The following is a 26,705-nucleotide window of genomic DNA, read 5'->3' as shown; positions in this document are numbered from 1 at the left end:
TGTGATGGATCATCAGTGCAGATGACTGGGGCACTAAACCTAACATGAAGAGATGGTGGGTTTAGAATAAGGTCACTTACAACTCTTATTTCCAAGAGGAGGCTAAAATTAGTAAAATCATCTTCCATGGAAGAATTTGAGAAGGACTTGATGGTTAGGAGTGACAATTGCCAAATATTCATCTTTATCTTCCCACAAGACAAGACGGTGTTTCCAGTTCTGTTCTGTTATAAAGAGCGAGCCAAGGACAGTTTTGTAGAACCAGGATTCCTACCTTGGTTTCCTCTTCCAGCTGCCTGGTGCTAACAGCTTGGAGTATTTTCTTACAGTCATATGATTGGTAACTACAATTCAGAGCAAGACTCCAGACAGGAATTTGTGCCAACCAATTAGAAAAGGTCATCACACTAATCCTAAACTGTACTAGGGGTAGGGAGAGATGCAACTGGCAAGGCTAATTTTGTCATGTGGCATGCAAGGGCATGTGGTAAGCCAGTGGTCCCACCTTATCTTGGCTAAGAGCCTATAATCCTTGGTTATGATCAGATGTAGGGGGAAGGAAAGACTCATACTAAAAATCACCATGAAGTTAACTGTATTCAAGAGCAAGCCTTCAAGTTTCCCTAGCCATAAAGAATTCCAGAATGCTATGGCAGACTTGCTGAATTATCCTCCTCCTCATCACTTGGTGAGACTGTGGGTGTGTGTACCTTGGCAACCTCAGTTACCCTGTGACATGTTTCAGTGGGAACATTTATCACATTATGTGCTGAGAAAAGTAAAAGAAATGGGAGTTGGCTGAACCGAACAAAGTAAAGCCAGGATTGTTGATCAAGGAGTCAAATTACTAACTCTCAGATAATACCCATGTGGTGAATGCATTTGTCACTGGATTAAAATATTAGGTGTGTTTTTCTCTCTATGTTTTAAAGAAAACTAGTTGTCTTAAAATGTTGTAAAGAGACTTGCTTCGTGACAGGGTATAAATCAACACATGTAGTGGAAAATCAGAATGTATTTTAATTAATATTAATCTCCTATGCTTCTTAAATGCCCAATATTTGGAAGTGACACAAGCTCATTTTTGATTAGGAGGTTTGAAAACATTTTACTTTCAAGTAATTGACTCAGGGTAATAATGGTTGAAAGCATTACTACTTGGTCATGGCAATAATAATGATAATGATAATAATTATTATAGCTTCTGTTTATTACTTACTTTGTGCAAGGCACTATATCATCCAAGCCATACAATAACCTTATAACCTGGTACTGTTATTTTATGCTAATTATTTTACGGAAGTCTTGTTTAACCAGCAAGAAAACTGGGCAGTACTAAATGTCTGGCTAGAATTCACACCAGGGTATATTTTTCTCTAGAGTCTATGCTCTGCTATGTTCTGCCATTTTCTCTGTGACATTTTAGTCTCCATGCCTCAGTTTCCTCTGTATAAAATAAGAATAATTAAACTTTAATTTCATTGGGATTTAAGGACTGAATGAGACAATACATGTAAAATTCAATGCCAAGTGCATAGAAAATACTCAAGCAACTGTTAGTTGCATGAATGCCCTAGAGTAAATAATGGATCCATTAGAAGTTTTGCTGCTTTTGTGTTGTCTGTCCTGATAAGCTGTCAGTTTGCACTTTGACTTGCTTTTCTTGCAGTAGCTTTTCTTGCAGTAAGAGGGCTAACCTATCCACAAACACTTTCTTGGGATCAAAAGCTCAGATCAACTAGTTGGTGCATGGGGCTACAGTTATAAAAATAGAATAAAGTAAAGTCTAAATGGCCTAAAAGAGAACTACATTCTTAGCTGCAGTTTTATAACAATATGCTGTATTTAGCCGAAAGGAAAAAAAGCCTATAAAAAGAACAGTGTTTAGCAACAGGCTCTTTGAGAAGGGTCTGGTTAGTTAAAACCACAGCTTTCTAAAGTGGGTTAACAAAATCAGGACCAACATAAGAAAACCTGTGAGCATGCATTCCTGTGAGGATTTTTAGGATATGAGGTCATCTGCCTCGTCTTTGCTTTCCCATATATTTGGGAAGTTACCATTTCAAATCTTACTTGGGAGTACTACTCAGCAGCAAAGAGGAAGGAATGTTGATACATGCTAAAATATGAATGGGTTTTAAAATAATTATGCCCAGTGAAAGAAGTCAGACAAAATAAGATAGTCTTTATGATTCCATTTATATACAATTCCAGAAAATGAAAAGTAATCTATAGTGACACAAAGTAAATGAGTAGTTGCCTTGATACAGAGTGGGGGGGGGAGCATTATAAAGAGGAATAAAGAAAGTTTTAGAGAGTGATAGCCTCACCAATGTATCCAACTGATCAAAACTTACCAAAACTCAACAAACTGTACACTTTAAATATGTGTTTATTATAATTCAATTACACCTCAATAAAGCAGTTTAAAAATTTTCACAGGATAATTTAAAAGGTTCTTCTTTAAAATTGTAACTTTATTATTTTTTCCTTTAAACCTATTGTCAATCCTTTTTTTTTTTTTTTTAAGATTTTGTTTATTTATTTGAGAGAGAGAGAGACAAAGATAGTGACAGAGAACACAAGCTGGATGGAGAGGGAGAAGCAGCTTCCCTGCTGAGCAGGGACTCCCAGGACCCTGGGATCATGACCTGAGCAGACACTTAAACAACAGAGCCACCCAGATGCCCCTATTGTAGATTCTTATTTGAAAGAATTTTGTGTTTTCTGATAACCTAAAATTTCTGCATTGATTTTAGAATTAGCTCTCAGATTTCCCTTACTCATCTTTGTACTCTCCAACCCACACACGCAGGTAAACACATAAACCGGTTAACACTTTGATGAACTGCACTGAAAGTATACATTAATTTTGGAAGAAAAGACATTTTTATGATATTGAGTATCATGAACCATGAGTATGGTGTATCTCCATTTATTTAGATCTCCTTTAATTGTCTTTCAAAAGTTTTACAATTTTCTCCATAGGTCTTATATGTTTCTAAATATTTATAATTGTATTACTATTGAAAGGATATTATTTTTGAAAAATAATTTTTTCTGTTGAAAGCTCATACAAATGCAATTGGTTTTTTTACACTGATTTTTAATACAGTAATCTTTTATTAATCTAATTTTTAGAGTCTTTGATTCTTTCAGGTTACCTAAGTAGCCAATGATAGCATCTATGAATACTAAGAGTTTTTAAGCATTTTTGCTGATTCTCATGACTTTCATTTCTTTCTCTTGCCTCAATGTTTGGGCTGGTTTCTTTAAAACAATGTTAAATATAAATGGTGATTATTTCTTTTCTTCTTACTCTTATTCCTAATCTTAAGGGAAATGATTTCAGTACTTTATCACTGAGTATGAGTTTATTTTGTAGGAAGATTTTAAATCACAGATTCAATTTTTTTAAAGTTATAGGACTATTAATTTTCTGATCTTTCATTAATCAATTTTACTAACTTACATTTTCCTAGCATTTATTTTCAAATTTGTTGGCATAAAGTTGGTCATGAAAGTCTTACTACTTTTAAAATATCTGCAGCATTTTAAATTATATCTATTTGAGCCCAAATTATGCTTATGAAAGCGTTCTCTTTTTTCTTGACAAATTTTTAATTTTTACCAATTTTAAAACTTTATAAGAACTTTTAACTTATGTTAAAGTCTTATAAGTTTGTAAGAATTAAGAAAATTAAGTTTATAAGAATTTTATAATTATAGAAGTAACTTTGTATTTGCAGATCATTTCTATTTTATATGTGTTCTAAATCTGAGCTACTAGGAGAGAACTTCTTTCCTATTATTGTGGATAAACTGCTCAATGCTAAGTCTAACTTCTTCATCTGTGCATTAAGTTTTATACTTTTCTCCTACTCAAAGACACTGGCCTGCCAATTCTCCTCTTTCCCTGTATCATCATATTTCCCCCTGTTATTGGAACATTTCCATCAATGTAAAATATGCCATTATTTTTTCATCTTACAGCAATAACAACAAACAGCATCCTCTTGACTTCACTGTTTTTTTTTTTTTCCAACTGCTGTCCTATTTCTGTTCTTTTGCAGCAAAACTCTTTTAGAAAGTTGTCTGCACTTGCTGTTTCCAATGTGTCTTCTCATTTTCTTTTTCTTGAATCCAGTCAAATCAGGCTTCTCACCAACCACTGCTCTGAAATTCCTTTCTTCTGGTCGCCGCATTGCTGAGATCGTGTTACCATCTTATGATCCTCTTCTTAGTTACCTGATTAGTAGCATTTGACACAACTTGCTCATTCTCTCCTTTGAACCACTTTTCTTCCTTTGGTCCCAGTACAACACATCCAGCTGGTACCCCCCACCCCCGTCTTTCTGGCTACTGCCTCTCAATCTGTTCTGCTAGTTCCTTCTCATGTCATCACTGTCTAAAACTTTAACCCTTAATGGCTTAATCTTTGGAATTTGGACTTTCTTTTATCTGTACCACTTTTTGGTGATATCATCTAGTATCTTGGTTCTAAATATCATCTATATTCTAATGACTCCAAAATTACATCTCCATCTTCTATCTTTCCTCAGCACACCATTGTTAACTCTACTTTCTATGTGAACACCATAAACCTTCAATATGACTGGTGGACAAAGTGGCTCTGAAGGTTTTTGGAAGTCAAAACCAGTTCAAAGTCAGTGCCTAATAACTTCTGAAATATCTGAGTTTTTCTTTATCCTATAGTACAGACACAGTGGGAAAAGCTCAAGGAAGATTTATAGTGTATATATGTGGCAGTGTAGCAGGCTGTATTCTCAAATGAAACTGGTCCCTCACTTTAATGAAAGGGTTCTGGAGTTATGTATGGAAAGTGGGAGAGAGGCATTGTGTCAAGTCATGTCTGATTTCCAACAGCCTAAAAATTATTTTTTTTATAGATCAAGTAACATCTTAGTAAGCTATCTGCGCATTTCATTCCTAGAGACCCTGTAATAATAATTTGCCACTGCCAAAGATACCTGTAAGACAAAATATGCAAACTACCAGTTTATTTCTTCCCCCCATGGGGTAAATGTATCCACTTTGCCTCTGTCAGTTAGGCACTGACACTTGGCCTCTGAAACTGTAGGATCCCATTGCAAATCAGGAGAACATCTTGACAGCAGCATCTTCCATTTTCATACCTTTCCTACAAAAAGCAGCAACCAGGGGGCTCTCCCAAGATTCTGGTTCTCCCCTTACCTATGTACAGCAAGTGTTCTTTAAGCTCTCCCAGTGAATGTAGCACAGGTTGAGGGTAGTAATGAGGTGGAAATGTAGGTCACATATGATAAATCTGCTCTAATATTCTTACCTCCTTAAGCCTTTTGGAACTGTTATGCATTTTGCCAGGGATGTTCTGGCATCTTGATCTCATTAAATGCAGGCTATCGAAAAGTCAAGGGCCACTCAACCAGAATAAGCTATTAGAACCACTTCCAATCAACACATTAAGTACATAAACACCATCAACACATCAAAAGCAATAAATCTGGTGTTTTCCAGAATTCTATTCCAACCTTCTTGGTCTAGCATCTTTAGAATCCATTTGGAGTCTTCTCTATCTTTTTCCTGAAATTGTTCCGATGCAATCAGAAAATCCATCTCACCACAGTCCTTGTTACCTGTAATGCCACAGCAGCCGAAAGGTCATAGTCACTTAGTTTCCCAAGGACCTACTCCAGTGGGCATGTTACAATAATCAATCACATGTAATGCTTTGATTAATCATATGCCAGTACATGTCATGGATCACCACCAATCCATTTCCCATTAACAAGGAGCTCGACACTCATGCAAACCCACAAAATGACCAAATTAACCCCAATATACTATGTTTGATAGTCTGCTTCACAGGATGGTTCCTAGTGCCAATATCTTTATGTCAGGGTCCATCAAAAACAAAGCATGGCAGTGTTTTGAATTAGTAACTATGACTAATTTTACTTTCTATGTATCAGAAAAAGAAAAAAAGAACAAAAAAGAGAAAGACAAGGAGGGAGAGAAAGAGAGAATGAGGGTGTTTCTCTAAAACACTAGGAATGTCTCAGAGGTAGCAGTTGCTGGAAGCAGCCATTCCCTTAAGGATGGGAGAGAGCAAGAGGGAGAGGTTGGAAATTTTAAATCCCAGAGCCAGGAGGAAGGGCTTGTGGTGCTGGAAGTCAGCTTCTGACTAAGTTGTGCTTAGCTGGTGCTGATATCCTTCATGGGGCGAGGTGGGTGATAAGGATGTTTCTACCAATATTGGAATAATTAAAACTAGACTCAACTGCATTACTGAAAAGGTCTGCTGCTACAAGATGAAAGCAACGCTACAGGGAATGCTCACAGAAATAAGAACAGGCAGGAAGAAAACATGAAACCTACAGCAAACTGGTGACAGTTTGAGGCTCATTTTTATCTTGCAGACTACACCCCAAAGAAGTTAAAGCATAGAAAATCACCAGTAGGGGGATGCCTGGGTGGCTCAGTTGGTTAAGTGTCTGCCTTTGGCTCAGGTCATGATCCCAGGGTCCTGGGATTGAGTCCCTCATGGGCTCCTTGCTCAGTGGGGAGCCTGCTTCTCCCTTTCCTTTGCCTGTGGCTCCCCCCATGTATGTGCTCTCTCTCTCTCTGACAAATAAATAAATAAAATCTTAAAAAAAAATCACTGGTAGGGCCTCATAAAGACTAAATTCTTAAAAACAAGAGAAAACACACATACACTACTGACGAAAGAGTGGTAAATGATGTTACCTGTCTCACTTTGTGGGTATGGTGTAAGAGCAAAACATTTGTATGCATGCATATGTATACAAGCAAAATGTTTGGGTTCATCCTTATGGTCACACAATTTGAATTTGTTTCCATAATTTCTTTCTTAAGAAGAAACTGTCAAGAAATTTAGTGAGCATATAATATCAAAATATCATCTTTTATGTGTATTTATTTACCCCAGCATACATGACCTCCAAAAATAAGGAAGCAAGGGATGGGGGTGTGGAGAACAGAAGAATGATGTACTGTTCTGGGGGATAGTAAACATCTGTGAGATTCAGAACACAGGTCTGCTCCTGAGACTGAGAAAACCAAGGGGTTCTGAGACCTGGCCCCGAACATTCTGAGTAGTTGGAAACAGCACTTTGTGTGTAGTGCCAATTAAATCAGGCTCCTTGATTGATATATAGGTATATATGTATGGATCTGTGTATGTAACTGTGCGTATATGTGCACATAAACACTGTTTGAGTCTGCTTAGGCTGTTATAATAAAATACCATATACAGGGTGGCTTGAACAAAGGATACTTATTTTTCAGAGTTCTGAAGGTGGGCAGTCAAAGGTTCCAGCAAGGTCAAGTCCTGGTGAGAGCCCTCTTCCTGGCTTGTGACACCTGTCTTCTCTTTGTGTCCTCACCTGGTGGAACGGAGAGTGAGCTCTGGCCTTTCTGCCTCTTCTTATAAGGACACTGATCCCATCCCAAGGATGGACTCCACCCTCGTGAATTCATCCAGACCGAATTATCTCCCAATGACCCCACTTCCCAATATGATCACATTGAGGGTTAGGGCTTCAACATATGAATTGTGGGGGAACACACTCAGTGCATAGGATACATATGGGTGCACACACCCCTCCCCCCCAGGTGATTCTAATGTGCAGCCAGGGTTGCTAGCTATTTCCTTGAAACACTGCGTCTCTGGGGCACCTGCATGGTTCAGTCTTTGAGCATCTGCCTTCCGTTCAGGTTACGATCCCAGGGTCCTGGGATTGAGCCCCGCATGGGGCTCCCTGCTCTGCGGGGAAGCCTGCTTCTCCCTCTCCCACTCCCCCTGCTTTTGTTACTTCTCTCCCTATTTCTCTTTCTGTCAAAAAAAGTTAATAATAAAATCTTAAAAACAAACAAAAACCAGTGCCTCTCAAGCTTCAGCATGTATTAAAACCACCTGGAGAACTTGTTAATAAATGTTTGGATGGGCACTACCCCCCGAGTTTCTGACTCTCTAGGTTTCAGCTGGGGCACCAGAATTTGCGTTTCTACCACATGTCCAGGTCGTGCTTGTGTCGGGATCTTTGAGAACAGTTTTAGAAGTTGCTGACCTTGAATGTACACAAGCTAGTAGAAATTAAGTGTAACTACTTCTCATCAGCTCCTGAGTTTAGGAATTCCATCCACACAAATTCTCTTATTTAGTCAACAAGTATTTTTTGAGTGCCTAGTAACATCTAGGTCCTCTGTTAGGTTCAGGGGATACGCTAGGGAATTAGGCAGACAGAAACCCTGCTCTCTGGGGTTTCTATTCTCTGGGAACCCAAGACTGCGGTGAGTCTCGCTCCTTTGCATTTCTAAGGCGCTACTCACTTTGCTTTGTAAGTATTTGTTTATCTCCTCACTCAAGGTGGGAGGGACTGAATTATCATTCATTCACTCTTTCATTAGTTTACCAGAAAGCGGGCTTGCTGGGGAGATCTAAAGTAAAAACCATAGTCCTCATCCTCAGGATATTCCCTGGGTAGCAGTGAAGACAACAAATGGAAAACTACAAGCCATGGCAATAAATGTGAGAGGAGCTGTAGAAGACTCTATTACCAAATCTCCTCTCCCTGACTGGGACACCTTTTCCTCAGCTGCTGTCAGTGCTAAGGTAATGCCTTCTACCTTCCACTTGTTTTGGAGCACCGTCCCTGACTAATGGAAACCACCTGCCCTGGAGACTGTTGAGAGGTTATCACCTACCTATTACTTCCTGGAGTAAAAATAGACTCCAGCCAGGGGAAGGAGATGGGGAGAAGAAATGGAGTCAAAAGAATCTGGGCAAAAGATTAATACGTGGCTAAAGTGACTGGAACATGCTAGGAGGGTATGTGCTCTGGGAGATAAGCCTGGATGGTGCAGACAATGAATGTTTTTCAGTGACATAGGCAAGCATTTCATGCTATCTGCAGGATTTTAAATGGGTGAGTGGCATGGTCAGATTTCCATTTTAAAACCATCACCATGGCTTGAAGGAAGGATTGGGGGTCAGGGGAGGTGAGCTTGGATGCACCAGGTTATTGGTTAACTGTCCTGGCTCTGAAGTCAGACTTCCTGGGTTTGAATCCTTGAACTTCCTCTTAAAAGCTGAAATACATTGGTTAAAATATGTAATTTCTCAGTGCCCTCAGTTTCCGTATCTTTACTTTGGGATTAAAGGTAGAATTTACTCTTTAAGGTCATGAGGAGAAGTAGTTAAACAATTCATGTTGTGTATTTAGAACAGTGTCTGGCTCATAGAAAGTGCTTATTGTCAGCTGTCATTATTTACTGTTTTATTATGACTATTCTTAGCAGTAGCAGAAGTAGCACAAGGAAAGCAGCAGCAGCGATGGCGGTAGTCTGTTGAGGTGAGAAAGGATCAGAAGCTAAACTAGGAAGGTAGCATTGGGGACAGAGCAAGGAAGAATTTTGTGTGATATTTAGGTTTTCAAGTCTTTGTTAACAGTTTGAACTCAGAAGTGGGTGAGAAAATAGCTTGAGCTCTTGGGTGGACATGGGGTGGTGCCATTTCCTGAGATAGGACTCCCAGGAGGAGATGCTGATTTTAATGAGGAAGTTGGAGTTTAGTTTTGTATACTTTGTATTTTAAACACATTTGCTACATCCTTAGGGGGATGTAGCATTCCCATATGTCTTCTTGGAGGTTATATAGGTCTGACGTCAGGGAGATGGACAGACTTAGCCTTGAGAGAACTATTTGATAATCAAGGACATATTTGTGGGCACCTGGGTGGCTCAGTGTCTTAAGCCTCTGCCTTAGGCTCAGGTCATGATCTCATGATCAAGTCCCGCATCAGGCTCTCCACTCAGTGGGGAGTCTGCTTCCCTCTCTCTTCTCTCTCCCTCTGTCAGTCTCTCTGCCTACTTGTGATCTCTGTCGGTCAGATAAATAAATAAAATCTTAAAAAAAAGAACATATTTGAAACTGTTGTATCTAATGAGCGCCCCAAATATTTTTAAACTATATGAGAAAATAATTAGAAAAAATTGAGAGCAAAAAATAGCTTTTAAAAGATTTTAAGCAGAAGATGAGGATGGAGGTTTCAGGGCACAGCAAAAAAAGTAATAGAAAAAAAACTGCAGACTTGGGAAGAATACATGGTACATCAGAACTCTTAAATAAAACCAGTAATGTCCACCAGGTCTGTAAAACTACAAAAGTGGACTCACATTGTCTAGGCAATGTCTGCAATTCCCAGACCACAGAGGGAATAGAGAGTATAAAAGGAGGCGTTTTTACCTTTAAAGTTACAGGTGACATTCCAGGTGCAAGGTGAGGAAAACATCTCATGTTCTCTTTGATGAATTTTCTTTTAACACCAGGGCCCAAGCTAAAGTCATTCCACAGTGTGTAATGCAAGCTCTGTAAGAAAAGCTGACTTGTTTTAGATGTTTTCTTAAAAAAAAAAAAAAAAAAAACCAAACCCCCCAAACCCAAAAACAAAACCCCCCAAAAAAAAAAAAAAAAAAAAAAAAAAAACAAGAACAAAAACTGAGAGAATAGCATTATAGAAGGCTACTGTGATCTAGAAATCAACAAGTTAAAAAAAAATCAAAGGAGGTTAAGTAGAATTGTTCTAGGGTCAAGAGTTCCCATTCTCTTGCCAGAATTAGATAAAAATGAAAACTATGTTAGAGGTTTAACAGTATTTTACAAAGCTAACTGTGCAAGACATATGTTACTTTATTTTTTTGAATCAGATTAAATTTGGTCCTGAGCTTCTTTACTCAGAGAGAGAGTGGTAAATTCAGTCTGGGTTCTTAGTGGGACTCCCTCCCTGTTTGTAAGTGTAATGCAGGGACAAAAGCTTTGGCCATGTGTTCTTTCCAGAGATTTGGGCTTCATTCTGGTTACCCCTGAAAAGGCCATGCTCCTTTGAAGTCCAGAGGTGCTGTTGCTCTTTCCCAAGCAGCTCTTGGAGCACAGGAATCTGAATTTTTAACCCTGAATTTCATACCTGGGGAAAACATACTTTAAGAATGAGGGGGAAATCAAGACATTTTAAAATGAATGGAAACTAAGAGAATTTGTTGCCAGCAAATCTACTATAAATTACTAAAGGAAGTTCTTTAAACATAAGTTATGTTTGATGGTTTAAAAAAATTATTACACTGATAAGGCTTTAAATACATGTAGAGGAAATATTATTTCAAGTGCAGGAGAGTAAAGGGACATAAAGCTAGGTAAGGTTTCTATACATTCCTTGAACTGGTAGAATAACAATACCAGACTCTGATAAGCTATGTATATATAATGTAGTAACTTTATCAACCATTTAAAAACCTAAACAGAGAAACTAAAAAATGCTATAAATAAATTGAAATGGAATTCTGTTATAAAAAACGCCACAAGAAGACAAGGAAGAAAACAGAAAAACAGAGAAAACAAACCAGAAAATCACACATGTCCAATTATCTATTTTTGTTATTGTTGCTTATGCTTTTGGTGTCATGTTGATGAAATCATTGTCTAATCTAAATTTGTATAGATTTACACTTATATCTTCTTCTAAGAATTTTATACTTTGATCTCCAATCCATTTGTTAATTTTTGTATATGATGTGAGGTAGGGGTCTAGCCTTTGTCATTCTTATTGAAGACCAATAGTGTTTATTTCAGGGTTCTTAATTCTATTCCATTTGTCTATATGTCTATGCTTATACTAGTACCACATTGTCTTGATTGCTATCGTTTACAGTAGCTCTTGAAATTGGGAAATGTGAGTTTTCCAATTTTGTTTTGCTTTTTCAAAATTGTTTTGGCTGTTCTCATCCCTTGCATTTTCATAGGAATTTTAGGTTCTGTTTGTTTTTTCTGCAAAAAGACAGCTGGTGTTTTAGTAGGGATTGCATTGAATTTGCAAATCAATTTGGGGAATTTTACCATTGTAACAATATTAAATATTCTGATCCACAAACACGGGTGTTTTTGTATTGAGTTAGGCCTTTAATTTCTTTCAATGATATTTTGTAGTTTTCAGAGTATAAGTGTTACATTTCTTTAGTTCATTTACTCATAAGTATTTTCGATGTTATTTTCAGTGGAATGATTTTCTTGATTTCATTTTTGATTTGGTTATTGCTACTATATAGAAATATAATTAACACTGATATTTTGATATATCTTGCAACCTTGCTGAACTCATTGATTATCTCTGTTTTAACAGTTTTTTAGTGGGTTCCTAGAAGAGTTTCTATGTATAAGTTTATAGCATTGGCAAATGGAGACAATTGTACTTATTCCTTTCTGATCTAGAGATTTTATTTAATTTTCTCACATAATTGCCCTGGTTAAGACCTTTACTACTTTGTTGCATAGAAATAGCAAGAGTAGACATCCTTATCTAGTTTGCAATTTTCACCATTAATTATGTTAGTTGTAGGTTTTTTGTAGACAAGCTTCTGTATATATTTTTTTGTTTTTGTTTTTAATATTTGTTTATTTATCTTTTTAATCAACATATAATGTATTATTTGCCCAGGGGTACAGGTCTGCGAATCATCAGCCTTATATATTTCATAGCACTCACCATAGCACATACCTTCCCCAATGTCCATCACCCTGACACCCTTTCCTTACTCCCCCTCCCCCCAGCAACCCTCAGTTTGTTTCATGAGATTAAGAGTCTCTTATGGTTTGTCTCCTTCCCAATCCCATCTTGTTTCATTTTTTCCTTCCCTATCATCTACAACCCCCCACCCTGACTCTCAAATTCCTCATATCAGAGAGATCATATGTTAATGTCTTTCTCTGATTGACTTATTTCACTCAGCACAATATCCTCTAGTTCCATGCACGTTGTTGCAAATGGCAAGATTCCATTTCTTTTGATGGCTGCATAATACCACATCTTCTTATTCCATTCATCTGTTGATGGACATCTAGGCTCTTTCCATAGTTTGGCTATTGTGAACATTGCTACTATAAACATTTGGGTGTATGTGCCGCTTTGGATCCCTACATTTGTATCTTTAGGATAAATACCCAGTAGTGTGATTGCTGAGTCGTAGGGTAACTCTATTTTCAACTTTTCAAGGAACCTCCATACTGTTTTCCAGAGTGGATCTACCAGTTGAAGTCCCACCAACAGTGTAGGAGGGTTCCCCTTTCTTCTAATCCTCACCAACACTGTTGTTTCCTGACTTGTTAATTTCAGCCACTCTGACTGGTGTGAGGTGGTATCTCACTGTGGTTTTGATTTGTATTTCCCTGATGCCGAGTGATGTGGAGCACTTTTTCATGTGTCTGTTGGCCATCTGGATGTCTTCCTTGCAGAAATGTCTTCATGTCTTCTGCCCATTTCTTGATTGGATCATTTGTTCTTTGGGTGTTGAGTTTGATAAGTTCTTTAGAGATTTTGGATACTAGCCCTATTTCTAATATGTCATTTGCAAATATCTTCTCCCATTCTGTTGGTTGTCTTTTGGTTTTGTTGACTGTTTCTTTTGCTGTGCAAAAGCTTTTGATCTTGATAAAGTCCCAATAGTTCATTTTTGTCCTTGGTTCCCTTGCCTTTGGCAATGTATCTAGAAAGAAATTGCTGTGACTGAGGGTGAAGAGGTGGCTGCCTGTGTTCTCCTCAAGGATTTTGATGGATTCCTGTCTCACATTGAGATCTTTCATCCATTTTGGGTCTATTTTCTTGTGTGGTATAAGGAAATGGTTCAGTTTCATTCTTCCGCATGTGGCTGTCCAATTTTCCCAACACCATTTGCTTAAGAGACTGGCTTTTTTCCATTAAACATTCCTGCTTTGTCAAATATTAGTTGACCATAGAGTTGAGGGTCCATTTCTGGGCTCTCTACTCCATTCCATTGATCTTTGTGTCTGTTTTTGTGCCATTACCATACTGTCTTGATGATTACAGCTTTGTAATAGAGCTTGAAGTCCAGAATTGTGATGCCACCAACCTAGGTTTTCTTCTTCAACATTCCTCTGGCTATTTAGGGTCTTTTCTGGTTTCATATAAATCTTAGGATTATTTGTTCCATTTCTTTGAAAAAAAGTCGATGGTATTTTGTTAAGGTTTGCAATAAATATGTAGGTTGTTCTAGGTAGCATAGACATTTTCACAGTATTTTTTCTTTCAATCCATTAGCATGGAATGTTTTTCCATTTCTTTGTGTCTTCCTCACTTTCTTTCATGAGTACTTTATAGTTTTCTGAGTACAGATTCTTTATATCTTTGGTTGGGTTTATTCCTAGATATCTTATGGTTTTAGGTGCAATTGTACATGGGATCAACTCCTTAATTTCTTTCTTTTTTAAAGATTTCATTTATTTATTTATTTGAGAGAAGAAGAGTGAGAGAGAGCATGATAGGGGAGAAGGCCAGAGGGAGAAGCAGACTCCCCATGGAGCTGGGAGCCCAATGTGGATCTCTGGAATCATGACCTGAGCTGAAGGCAGTCGCTTAACCAACTAAGCCACCCAGGGTCCCTAATTTCTCTTTCTTCTGTCTTACTGTTGGTGTATAGAAATGCAACTGATTTCTGTGCCTTGATTTATACCCTGACAGTTTACTGAATTCCTGTATAAGTTCTAGCAGTTTTGGAGTGGAGTCTTTGGGGCTTTCCACATAAAGTATCATATCATCTACAAGGAGTGAGGGTTTGACTTCTTCTTTGCCTATTCAGATGCCTTTTATTTCTTTTTGTTGTCTGATTGCTGAGGCTAGGACTTCTAGTACTATGTTGAATAGTGATGGTGATGGTGAACAGCCCTGCTGTGTTCCTGACCTTAGGGGAAAAGCTCTCAGTTTTTCCACACTGAGAATGATATATGCTGTAGGTTTTTCATAGCTGGCTTTGACGATGTTGAGGTATATACCCTCTGTCCCTACACAGTGATGGGTTTTGATCAAGAAAGGATGCTGTACTTTGTTAAATGCTTTTTCAGCATCTATTAAGAATATCATATAGTTCTTGTTCTTTCTTTTATTAATGTATTATATCACATGATTGATTTGTGGATGTTGAACCAACCTTGCAGCCCAGGAACAAATCCCACTTGGTCTTGGTAAACAATCCTTTTAATGTACTGTTGGATCTTATTGGCTAGTATTTTGGTGAGAATTTTGCATCCATTTTCATTAAAGATATTGGTCTATAATTCTCCTTTTTGATGAGGTCTTTGTCTGGTTTTGGAATTAAGGTGATGCTGGCCTCATAAAATGAGTTTGGAAGTTTTCCTTCCAATTCTATTTTTTGGAACAGTTTCTTTGGGATGGAGTGTTCTGAATATATCTGTGATGTCCATCTGGTCCAGAGTGTCATTTAAAGTTTTTATTTCCTTCTTGATCTTTTGCTTAGATGATCTGTCTGTTTCAATGAGGAAGGTGTTGAAGTCTGCTACAATTATTGTATTATTGTCGATGTGTTTCTTTGATTTTGTTATTAATGATTTGTATAATTGGCCGCTCCCATGTTAGGGGCACAGATATTTAAAATTGTTAGATCAACTTGTTGGACAGACCCTTTAAGTATGATATAATGTCCTTCTTTATCTCTTATTAAGGTCTTTGGCTTAAAATCTCATTTATCTGATAAAAGGATTGCAACCCCAGCTTTCTTTTGATGTCTATTAGCATAATAAATTGTTTTTACTCTGTCACTTTAAATCTGGAGTTGTCTTTGGGTCTAAAATGAGTGTCCTGTAGAGAGCATATTGATGGGTTTTGTTTTTTTTTTATCCAGTCTGATACCTCTGTGTCTTTTGATTGGGGAATTTAGCCCATTTATATTCAGGGTAACTATTGAAAGATATGAATTTTGTGCCATTGTATTGCCTGTGAGGTGACTGTTCCTGTATATTGTCTCTATTCCTTTCTGGTCTGTTACTTTTAGGCTCTCTCTTTGCTTAGATGATCCCTTTCAATATTTCCTGTAGGGCTGTTTTGGTGTTTGCAAATTCTTTTAATTTTTGTTTGTCCTGGAAGCTTTTTATCTCTTCTTCTATTTTCAATGATAGCCTAGCTGGATATAGTAATTTGGCTTTGTATTTTTCTCATTTAATGCTCTGAATGTGTTATGCCTATTCTTTCTGGCCTGCCAGGTCTCTGTAGATAGATCTGCTGCCAATCTACTATTTCTACCATTGTATGTTGTAAACCTCTTGTCCAGAGCTGCTGGATTTTCTCTTTGTCAAAGACTTGTAAGTCACTAAGACCTGTAAGTTTTACTATTAGATGATGGGGTGTGGGCCTATTTTTCTTGATTTTGAGGGGGATTCTCTGTGCCTCCTGCATTTTAATGCTTGTTCCCTTTGCCACATTCTCTAGTATAATTTTCTCCAATATACCTTCTGACCCTCTCTTTTTTCTTATTCTGGGATCCAATTATTTTAATATTGTTTCATCTTATGGTATCACTTATCTCTTGAATTATCCCCTTGTGGTCCAGTAGTTGTTTGTCTCTCTTTTTCTCAGCTTCTTTATTCTCCATCATTTGGTGTTCTATATTACTAATTCTCTCTTCTGCCTCATTATCCTAGCAGTAAGAGCCTCCATTTTTTATTGCACCTCATTAACAGTTTTTATGATTTCAAATTGGTTAGATTTTAATTCTTTTATTTCTCCAGAAAGGGTTTTTATTTCTCCAGTAAGGGACTCTCTAATATCTTCCATGCTTTTTTCGATCCCAGCTAGAACCTTGAGAATTGTCATTTTGAACTCTAGTTCTGACATATTACTAATGTCTGTATTGATAAGTTCCCTTGCCATTGGTACTGCCTCTTTTTCTCTCTCTTTTTTTTAAGGTGAGTTTTTCTGCCTTGTCATTTTATCCAGATAAGAATAGATGAAAGAGAGAACAAAATACTAAAATGGTGGCAAAGACCCCAGAAAAATACACACTAACCAAATCAGAAGAGACCCCAAACCAGGGGAGAAAAAGAGGGGGGGAATATATATATATATATATATATATATATATATATATATATATTTAGAGAGAGAGAGAGAGAGAGAGAGAGAGAGACTGGTGAATAGAACAGGCCACCCAATTGATTTTGGGTGTATTCTAGTCTCTTAGAAGAAAGTACCTCCCAAAATTAAAGAAAGAAAAACATATATACTCTATAATAAGGATAAACACAATGAAGGAATGGAATATGACTGTGAAGATGTAAATTTAAAAAGATTCTAAAAAAGAAATTGATAAGTTGGTTGGAAAAAGAAAAAAAAAAGAGGAGAGAATGTGATCAGGTTGGACACTAGAACAAAGCCATGCCCTCGATTTAGGGTATACTTTGATCTACTAGAAGAAATTTCATCCCAAAATTTTAAAGAAAAAAAAAACCTGTATGTATATAAAAAACAAGGTTAAATACAATGAAGGGACAATATATGACTATAACAATGAAAATTTTAAAAGATTTAAAAAAAAATTTTAAAAAGATATTGATAAGATACAATAGTTAAAGAACATTAAAATAAGAAAGAGGAAGTTAAAAAACAGAATAAGAAAAAATAAAATTAAAAAAGTTTAACTTTGAAAGATTAAAGGATCATGGGGGAAAAGTCATGAATTCTATGTGTTGCTTTCCCCTAGCTCTGGAGTTCTGTGGTTGTCATTGATAGGTAAACTTGGTTTTGGCTGGATGTTCTTGCTGATCTTCTGGGGGAAGGGCCTGTTGCAGTGATTCTCAAATGTCGTTGCCAGAGGCGGAATTGCACTGCCCTTGCCGGGACTGGGCTAAGTAATCTGCTTGGGTTCACTCTTGGTACATGTTTTCCACAAACACTCTCCATTCAGCTCTGGAGGATAGTAATGAAAATGGCGGCCTCCCAGTCTCTAGCCTGTAGGAGCCGAGAGCTTGGGGCTCCACTCCTCAGTGCGCCCTCGGAGAAAAGCATTCAATCCCTCACATCTCTCTGGTCTCAGGCTGCACTCCGACCTCTCCTGGTTTGTGAGTGAGCTTTTCTAACTCTGGCGCGTGGCCCCATTTGGAGTCTCCAAACCCAGCAGATTCCTTCTCTGTGCTCCCACACTGCTCCTCCCAGAGGAGGAGTCTCCCCAGATCTGCTACTTATGGAGTCCCTGCTCAAAGATCGGTAGCCTGACTGTACCTCGGATCATGGTTTAAGGTAATCCCCAGCTGAAAGCACACTCCTTAGCTTTGTCTCAGTAGCCAGCTTTCCTGCTCTGATACTCTGACAGCTCTGCTACACTCAAACACTCCTGGTCATTCTGTGACCCTGCAGGTCCTGAGACCACACTCTCCCGACGACGAGGGTTCCACATACTCCACCCCCTGTTCAACCTCTGGAGTGATGTCCCTCAGTGGAGAAGAGCTCTGGAAGTTCTGATTTTGTGCTCCAGTGCTCTACTGCTTGCTGGGAGCCAGCCCTTCCCTCCCTGATCTATCTTCATGTCACTTTGGATTCACTTCTTTGCACGTCCTACCTTCCAGAAAGTGGTGGATTTTCTGGTCTTAGAATTGCTGCTCTTCTCTTCTATCTCTTGTTGCATTTATAGGTGTTCATAATGGTTTGATAACTATTTAGCTGAACTCCTGGGACCTGATGATATTTCAGTCTCCTATTCCTCTGCCATCTTGCTTCTTCCCTTTTGTATACATTTTTAACACCAAGGGGATCATACCAAGTTTGGTAATTTTCAGCCTGATTTTTCTCTCAATATACCACAAACATTTCTCCATATCATTAAATGTTTTTTTTTTTTTCTACATGATGTAATGGGTGTATGCTAGTCTATTTTATGTTGTACCTTTTAAAACAAATTCTTTTGTAATTTCTCTAAGGTTAGTCATTCTAAAAATCAATATAAATCATGTAGACTGCTTATTTAGGTTAAAACTGAAGAAATAGCATATCTGGTTTCAAAGACATATACCTGTGATAGATTTTTCTAATTCTATTTAATATGTATTCTCCCTTTTGATAATTTAGAATATTTGTATATGTTCTTTATTCAACTTTATTGTATCTTTTTTCCTTCTGGGGTATCTGATTATCAAAGATATTTCTAGTTTTTTTTTTTCTTTCTTTCTTTTTTTTTTTTTCTATTCCAGGCAGAGAAGGAGCATCAGAAAGGCCCCGAGAATACATTGTTTAAATAATGCAGGATTTGAGGTAAAAATATAGTTAGTAAGTTTAATTTCTTTAAGTTTATAGCTGGAATGAATGGATATCTCTTGGTTGTTGAAAAATCATCAAAGTAGTCCCAATAACAATTTGCAACTAGATAGGCATGAATTGACTGAGAAATGAGATATGTTTAGTAGACACTTTGCAGAGGTAGGAGACTATGAGAAACTGAGTTAAAGAATGGGAGGGGAGGAGTCATCCTACAATAATGTGCAGGGGGCAGGGGGACAATGAAAATCTGTGCCTGATGAATCAAACAGGAAAAGGTAATGGTCATTAACTGTGAATAATCTGAGCTTCCATGCTATTAGTGTTTACTATAATATAAATTTCTATTTGGGGATCACTGTTCCAAAGAAAAAATGACATTTTGTTTAAAAAAAAAAAAAAAAAGAAATAGTCCTCACACTGGACTCCATTTTACTTATAGTTGTTTTCCAAGGAACACTTAAGAGCCTTTTCTAAATGTGACATTTCAAAGCCTAGGGTTCATGCCTATATACAATTTATCTCTTAGCATATATTAAAAGGAAAGATGTGTTTATGAAATTTCACTCAACTGTTAGCACAGTCAGTGCCTTTAAAATTTGGAAACTCCCAAGTTTTCTTGTCAAGATATCTACATCTGTATCCCCAGCTCCTTAGCAGGAAATGTAAACACTTAAAATATTAACTTATTCCAGGCACCTGGGTGGCTCAGTCAATGGAGCATCTGACTCTTGATTTCAGCTCAGGTCATGATCTCAGTGTTGTGTTGAGGTCTAGCTCCACTTTAGGCCCCGACCTCAGTGCAGAGTCAGCTTAAGATTCATCTCTTCCTCCCTCTTTCTCTGTCCTTCCCCAGCTCATGCACACTCTCTTTCTCCACCCCCTCAATAAATAAATAAATATTTAAAAAAATAAAATATTAGCTCATTTACTAATATTTTTTGAGATACAGAATGGCAATGCTTTGCTAAACCTAGGCAGGACAAAGGTCCTGTGCTTGGAGATTGTACATTCCAAAAATAGAGAAAAAATAAAACAAGCTGATGATGATATAATATAAAAATCTATGGTATAGGGGCGCCTGGGTGGCTCAGTGGGTTAAAGCCTCTGCCTTTGGCTCAGGTCATGATCCCAGGGTCTTGGGATCGAGCCCCATATCAGGCTCTCTGCTCGGCAGGGAGCCTGCTTCCTCCTCTCTCTCTCTCTCTGCCTGCCTCTCTGCCTACTTGTGATCTCTATCTGTCAAATAAATAAATAAAATCTTTAAATAAAAAAAAAAAAAACTATGGTATAGCCTTATATATCTGAGCTGCTTAAGACCAAGACCAGACTAATATACTGAGTACCTATGCTTTAGAGGAGGTTTGGAGGTAGAGGATCGAGAAGCCAGGTTAAACAAGAATGTATCTTGCTGTGCAAAGAGCCAAGTGTTCTGGGTGAGATGGGGCCTGAGATTATAGCCTGAAGTGGTCAGATAGGATCTCTGATGCCTCTCAATTCCTCAATCAGATAATAAAGCAGGAAGCACATTCATTCTCTCAGTGTAGGGGAACAGAAGGGAAGATTTCAGGAGATGAGAGGTGGCTGTAAACACTACCTGAGAAATGCAGTGAAAAACGCTGAAAGCTCTTGATCAGGATGGTCAGCTTGGCACCCAAAAGTATTCCTCACCGCCCTCTGTGGGCGTGGTGCTGTCTTTGTTTAGATCCTTGAGCAGTCTGCACAGAGAGGCCTCGCTAAATGTTGATGGACTGGAAGGAAACCAAGGGTGCTGAAAAACCACTGAAAAAATTTGATCACTGTGAAAGGGATCAAATACTGGTGTGCAGCTGCCATGGTGACCTCAGTTTCTATAGCTGAGAGCCTTCCTCTTTTCTCTCATGGCTACTGCTGCCGTAAGATGGCTACCTGGCCACTGGGTAAAACCCTTGTTAGGCAACACTTTCAAGGTCTGTCTGCCTCTTGTCCAACCATCCTTTATACTAATGATCAATCTTTGCAAAACCCAACTTTGAGCAAGTCTGATCCTGCCGACTTGAAGTTTCTGTGTCAAGTTCACACTTTACTGATCATTTTTCAAGTACTTCCATAAACTGTTATGAACCTTATTTCATACTTTTTTTTCCCCCAGATATTTAGTCCTGGCTTTACCTAAGTCAGAATTTTTATTTTTGCTTCTGTGCTTTTGCTTAGCTATTTCCTTGGCCTCACTCCCCTTGGTTTAGATTCTACTGACCCTTCAAGGTCCAGTCTAAATCCTATTTTTAACTTGAAATTGGAGGCTACATACGTCATCTTATGAATGTTTGTTTTCTTTTCTCTTTGCCAGGGATGAGTCTATGACCTAAGAAGCTGGGAAAAAAATGAAGTCGTTTAACATTCTGGTGAATCCAAGAGTTTCCTATCCTCCCATTTTGCTTTCCGTACCGTATAGTAAACACTTGACAATGAAAGTCATTCTGAGGATCCTGTAGTACCTTGGACAGTGCTGGGCATCAAGCAGTTAACACACAGGGTGTGCTTGTTGACTGAGGAAGCCATGTTGAAAGATGTCATAAGGGTATACAGTATACGGAAGTGATCAAGAATTGAATGGCACTAGTCAGAGAGAGTTTCCAAAGAAAGTAATATAATTTTGCAAGGGTTTTGCTTCTTTTCAAAGATGTAGAATGGGGGATAGAAAAGGAAAAATTCCAAATATTATGTAGTCTGCTCTCTTGTTTGGTATAAACATCTCAGGGAAAAATGGAACCTGGAATATTTGATGGATCCTGCAACTATGACATGTCAACTTGGAATGTGCTTTATTATTTTTTTTATTACTCAGAATCCCTGTGATTTTTAATAGTGGATATTATCCAAGGGCAAAGAATGTGTGGTCCTTTTGACCAAGAACTAGTTTCCATAAATAAAATAGCTTACCAATTATCATCTCTTCTGTTTCCAGTCCATTTCTGCTGCCCATAACAATGAAGGACTTCGTTAAAAAACATTACTATTTTATTAAAAATATTAGATTGATTTATTATTCCTTTTAATTTCCCAGTAGATTTTGAAGAGATTATGGAACCATCTGCATATGCCCAGAAGCAATGATAATAATAATAGCAGGAAAACCTGCCTCAGATTTAGTGGTCTTTTCCTTTCTTTAAAAGTGAGCCGAATGGGGTCATTGCCTTTACTAATCAGTTATGGTTTTCTGTCTTTCAAATTGATAACGAGGGAGATCATACTTCTCCATACTCTTTTAGGGCATAGTAAACATGAATGTTTGCTGAAGTAAACAGTTCATGCAGGCTACTTAATGGGCATATGCACTAATCAGAGCTCATGAAAAATTTGAGCCAGTTCATCCTTCACTTGTTTCCCTGTGCTCTCTATCCTTTATTAGTCTGGTGAAGCTTAAGAACCACGTCTATACCAGTTATAAAGCTACTATTTCTTAGCTGCAAGCTTACTCCTCTAAATTCCACTTTGTGATGCTGAGGATGAGACTTTGCCAACCACGTTTCAGCCTGACCACCTGGCTCCCCATGAGGCTATGCAATGGAGGCACTAGAGATAAATGACAAGACTAGGGGCTGAACAGGGAGGATTTCTCCTTCCTGTTTGTTTTGTCTGGGTTTCCTGTTTGTTTCTTAATACTGTGCAATACTTCTGCCCCTTAGCATCACAGTATACTTGCATAACAACAGCTGGATTCATTCTGTTGCTTCTCCAACACTTAACGGAGTTGGGTTAGGGTACCACCTCTGTGACCTCAGCCCCAGCTCGTACTCCCTTCTCAGGAGTCTACATTTCAGCTCCACAGGGTCTTTCCTCTACATTTAAAAAGTTCCAACCTCTTCCTTTTTTTTTTTTTGTCATCAGGGCAAGGAGTGTGGTTGCGTCTTGCAATTGTTACCTCTGTGATAATTTAATGCTGTTTTAGTAACTACACATACATATTGACTGTTGCTTCTTCTGTTCTAGAACAGAAGAGTTGAGTTCTTATGATGAATACCAAATGGCTATTAAAATATTGGCTATCTGGTCCTTTATACAAAAAGTTTACTGAACCCTGCCTCTGTGTTCTATTCTTGCCTTCTTGCTAACAAGTTTATACTAGAATCTAAAAATCTCATCTTAAATTCCCTCTGTTCAAATAACTCAAATGGTTCTGTTTCCTGCTTGGCCCCTGACTGATTAAAAACAGACAAGCAAACTGGTTCCACAAGTAGTCCCAGGAAATGGACACCCAAAAGTTGGGATTTGGGGATTGGTTTGGTCATGTTCTTGGGCTTGGGCACAATACTGCAATTAGGTGTTAGTAATCCATGGAATGCAGTAGCATCTTGTTTAATCAAATGATCATTTGTGATTGGTCGTGACAAAGTGAGTGCCTAAGAAGCTACTGACCTTGACCATTAGGACAATAATGATGATGACAAGGACTTTGGTGTGGAATGGATTGTGTGATTGCTCATACAGAAAGAAAATGACAAATTCAGACACTCAAAAATTCAGACTCTATTGCTATGCTAAAAGAATATTTTATTTTTTGTAGCTACAGAGCTAACACTGCTGAAAATCAGATACAAAATTTCAACTGGATAGGATGCAAAATTACAACAAAAGTTAAATTCATAATTTTTTCAAGTCTCTCATGTATAAGTTCTGAGTCTTACTTGGGAGAAATGCATTCCTATTAGTCTGGTGAAATCTATAAACCCCTCTTGGACTACTGCTTTTAGATGCATAAGATAAAACATAGAGAATCAGAAGGACCTAACATTGAAATAGAGTAATCAAAACATTAAACACATTTTTAAGAAATGAATGCTTTAAAGAATAAGATCTAACAGTAGGTCTTATAAATGCCATAATTTTGAACTCTTTCTTGAGATATCTGCATCAACTGTAATGTATTTTCATATCCACTATTTCTGTTGTTGACAAAGTAATTGGTAATGATAACACTACTGTGGGTTTTTGCCCACATATATTATCAAAGGAAATGTTAAGTTTCACTTAGTGGTTCACACAAATAAAGATTTTTTTTTTCTTCTCCAGTTCAGTAATCTGAATTACATCCATGTATCCCAAACTAAGAATCTCTGTTTTAGTCATATAGCTATTCTTGAGAAGTTACCTGAATAATACCTGAATTAATTAGATGAGAGCCAAAGCTGTGGGGCTCATTTAATCTCCTTTGTACTCTATCTACTTAAAATCCATCCTCATATCATTCTCCATTTCTTAGCCCAGGAATCTCTTCTCTAGGAGACTGTGAGCTACATCTTCTATGTATATCTATGTAGTACCTTGGACTTTTTTTTTTTTTTAAGATTTCATTTATTTATTTGACAGAGAGAAAGATCACAAGTAGGCAGAGAAGCAGGCAGAGAGAAAGGGGGAAGCAGGCTTCCTGCCGAGCAGAGAGCCTGATGCGGGGCTCGATCCCAGGACCCTGAGATCATGACCTGAGCCGAAGGCAGAGGCCCAACCCACTGAGCCACCCAGGTGCCCCCCTTGGACTTTTGCTATAAAAAATCTACTACTTAATCTGGACTGTGCTTTCCCTGTTAAAAACTATGATACTATACTGCCTATTTGCCTTTAGGTATTCTCCCCAGTAGACTCTAAGCCCTCTGTTATTGGAGACTATGTCTGACTTGTTGTCTCTCCAACACAGGAACAACTACCTAGGAGATACTCAATCTATATTTGTGAATAAACAAGTGAATGAATTGACAAATTCCAAGGTGGAAGTAGTTTTTCTCTTACTCACGGCCGAAGTTCTCAGCTAGGTATTTTATATAAGTGTTGCCATGAGTGGAGATAGAAGAGAGAATGTGAACGATGCATCCATATACATCTGCTCACCATTAGAAAAGCAACCCTGTGTTCAGATCCTACTGACAGTGGTATGCTAGACATGTTATTTACTAGGGTGGATGCTGTTGGTTGCCTATGCAGTAACTACTGTTCCATTTTTCCTTGTGGATAGAATTGTGATTCATTTTTACAGTATCAGTATGCTATATATGTTAGGGGAGACTAGGTCTCCTGTTAGGTGTAGGGGTGGGAGATGAGTCTTGTTCAAGCTAATCTAGTCATAGTAATTCCCTTTGGCAGTGTTTGCTTTAGGCATTAGCATGTGATGCAATTATGGGTGATGAAACAAGATGACAAATCTGCTGAGGGGTGTCTAGGAAAAGACAAAAAGAGATCCATGGGAGGCAGCATTCCTGTTCCTTTCCCATGGAAGTGATTATACGAGGAGGTGATGCTTAGAGCTCATACAAGCAAAATGTGACAATGAGGGGAGCAGCTGGCACGCAGAGAGTGGCAGTGTGTAAAAAATGGAAAGAAAGTGCGCCATTGTTGGTATCATTGCGATGCTGTATTAATCAATGTTGTAATTGTTATACAACAGATGTCTTTATTGTTTAAGCTGTTTGTTTGATTGGCTCTTTTGTCACTTGCATCCCAAAGTGTCATAACCACATCATCTTCTTAAGTGTAGGACAGCTTTACAAATGCTCATAGACAAATGTGATAGGGGTTCCTTTCTGCCTGAGATTTCAATACTTGAGAGTTGCAGAGGTCTGCCATAGGATACGGAATTTTTTTTTAGAGATCCAAAGCTCTAGCAGACAAATTTGGAGAGTGGGTAGTGTGCCAGCCATTTGTAAAGCTCATCAAATGCAGGCATTTAGAGCCGAGTGATAAGCCTTTGTAGGTGAACTAATGCCAAAATCCTTTTCAAACCCCAATATTCTATGGCAAGGTATTCTTGCAGCATGTTATGTGTTACCATGTTATGAAACTGGCTTTGACATTTGGATGTCTACCACTTGGTGAGTGGTTAGTTATAAAATGCTATTGGTTCAACACATTATACTTCTGGAATAAAGCCTGGACTTCTGGGATCTTTTTAGTGGCTGGTTTATTTGTATTTCCAAGGCCATTTTTCCAATAAGCCAACACAATCAAATTACATGCAGCTTTGAAGACATTCTACCTTACAGTTTGACATTTTAATTAGGACTTTAAAGAGATAATAATCACTGCCCACAACTTCCCTAATGTTACCTAGAAATGGGTCAGTTAATTAGGAGCCCAGAAAAACCACTGCATACATTTCTTTTTAATTGTTTTTCCAAACTTCCATCACCACATCTCTTGGCTTCAACTCAGACAAATCAAACAAACAGCAGGGAAGGGTTCAATCTCCAGACTTCTGAAAAATCCAAGGGTGCAAATAAGGAAGTCAGTTTGTGTCCATCATCTAAAACTGTATGTTTCACTCTGCATAAAATATTTTTCTTTCATTTCAAGATTGCTTTCGAAAGGAAAACCATGCCAGTTCATTTTATTAGATCATTCTCCATTAAAGCCATTAAGACCCTGTCCATCTGGTCTCTTTGATTCTTATATCTATACTTCATTATTCTTTACCTCTTCCAGGGTAAGTTTATTAATGGGTGGTCCCACTAAGGAATTTTTTAATGCTCTCTGACTGCATTAAATTCCTTCTTAAGTGGATTTTACAAGGTAAAAGGAAAAATGAGTCCATCTATTATGGACAAACAAAGG

At 37.9% G+C, this 26,705-nt stretch overlaps 1 long non-coding RNA gene across 1 annotated transcript in view; it reads left to right on the top strand.

The window, feature by feature from the left end:
- The first annotated feature begins 577 nt into the window (after positions 1 to 577).
- LOC116879915 overlaps positions 578 to 26,705 on the top strand; it is a 135,280-nt gene continuing 109,152 nt past the window's right edge. The window contains exon 1 of the long non-coding RNA XR_004385126.1: positions 578 to 688. This is a non-coding gene — a long non-coding RNA (uncharacterized LOC116879915). The remainder of the gene's footprint in view (positions 689 to 26,705) is intronic.

Source organism: Lontra canadensis, unplaced genomic scaffold (assembly GCF_010015895.1).
Source record: "Lontra canadensis isolate GAN:19392208 unplaced genomic scaffold, GSC_riverotter_1.0 scaffold64, whole genome shotgun sequence".
Taxonomy (NCBI): domain Eukaryota; kingdom Metazoa; phylum Chordata; class Mammalia; order Carnivora; family Mustelidae; genus Lontra; species Lontra canadensis.
The sequence above is the reverse complement of the archived record's forward strand: the minus strand, read 5'-3'. Positions and strand labels throughout refer to the sequence as shown.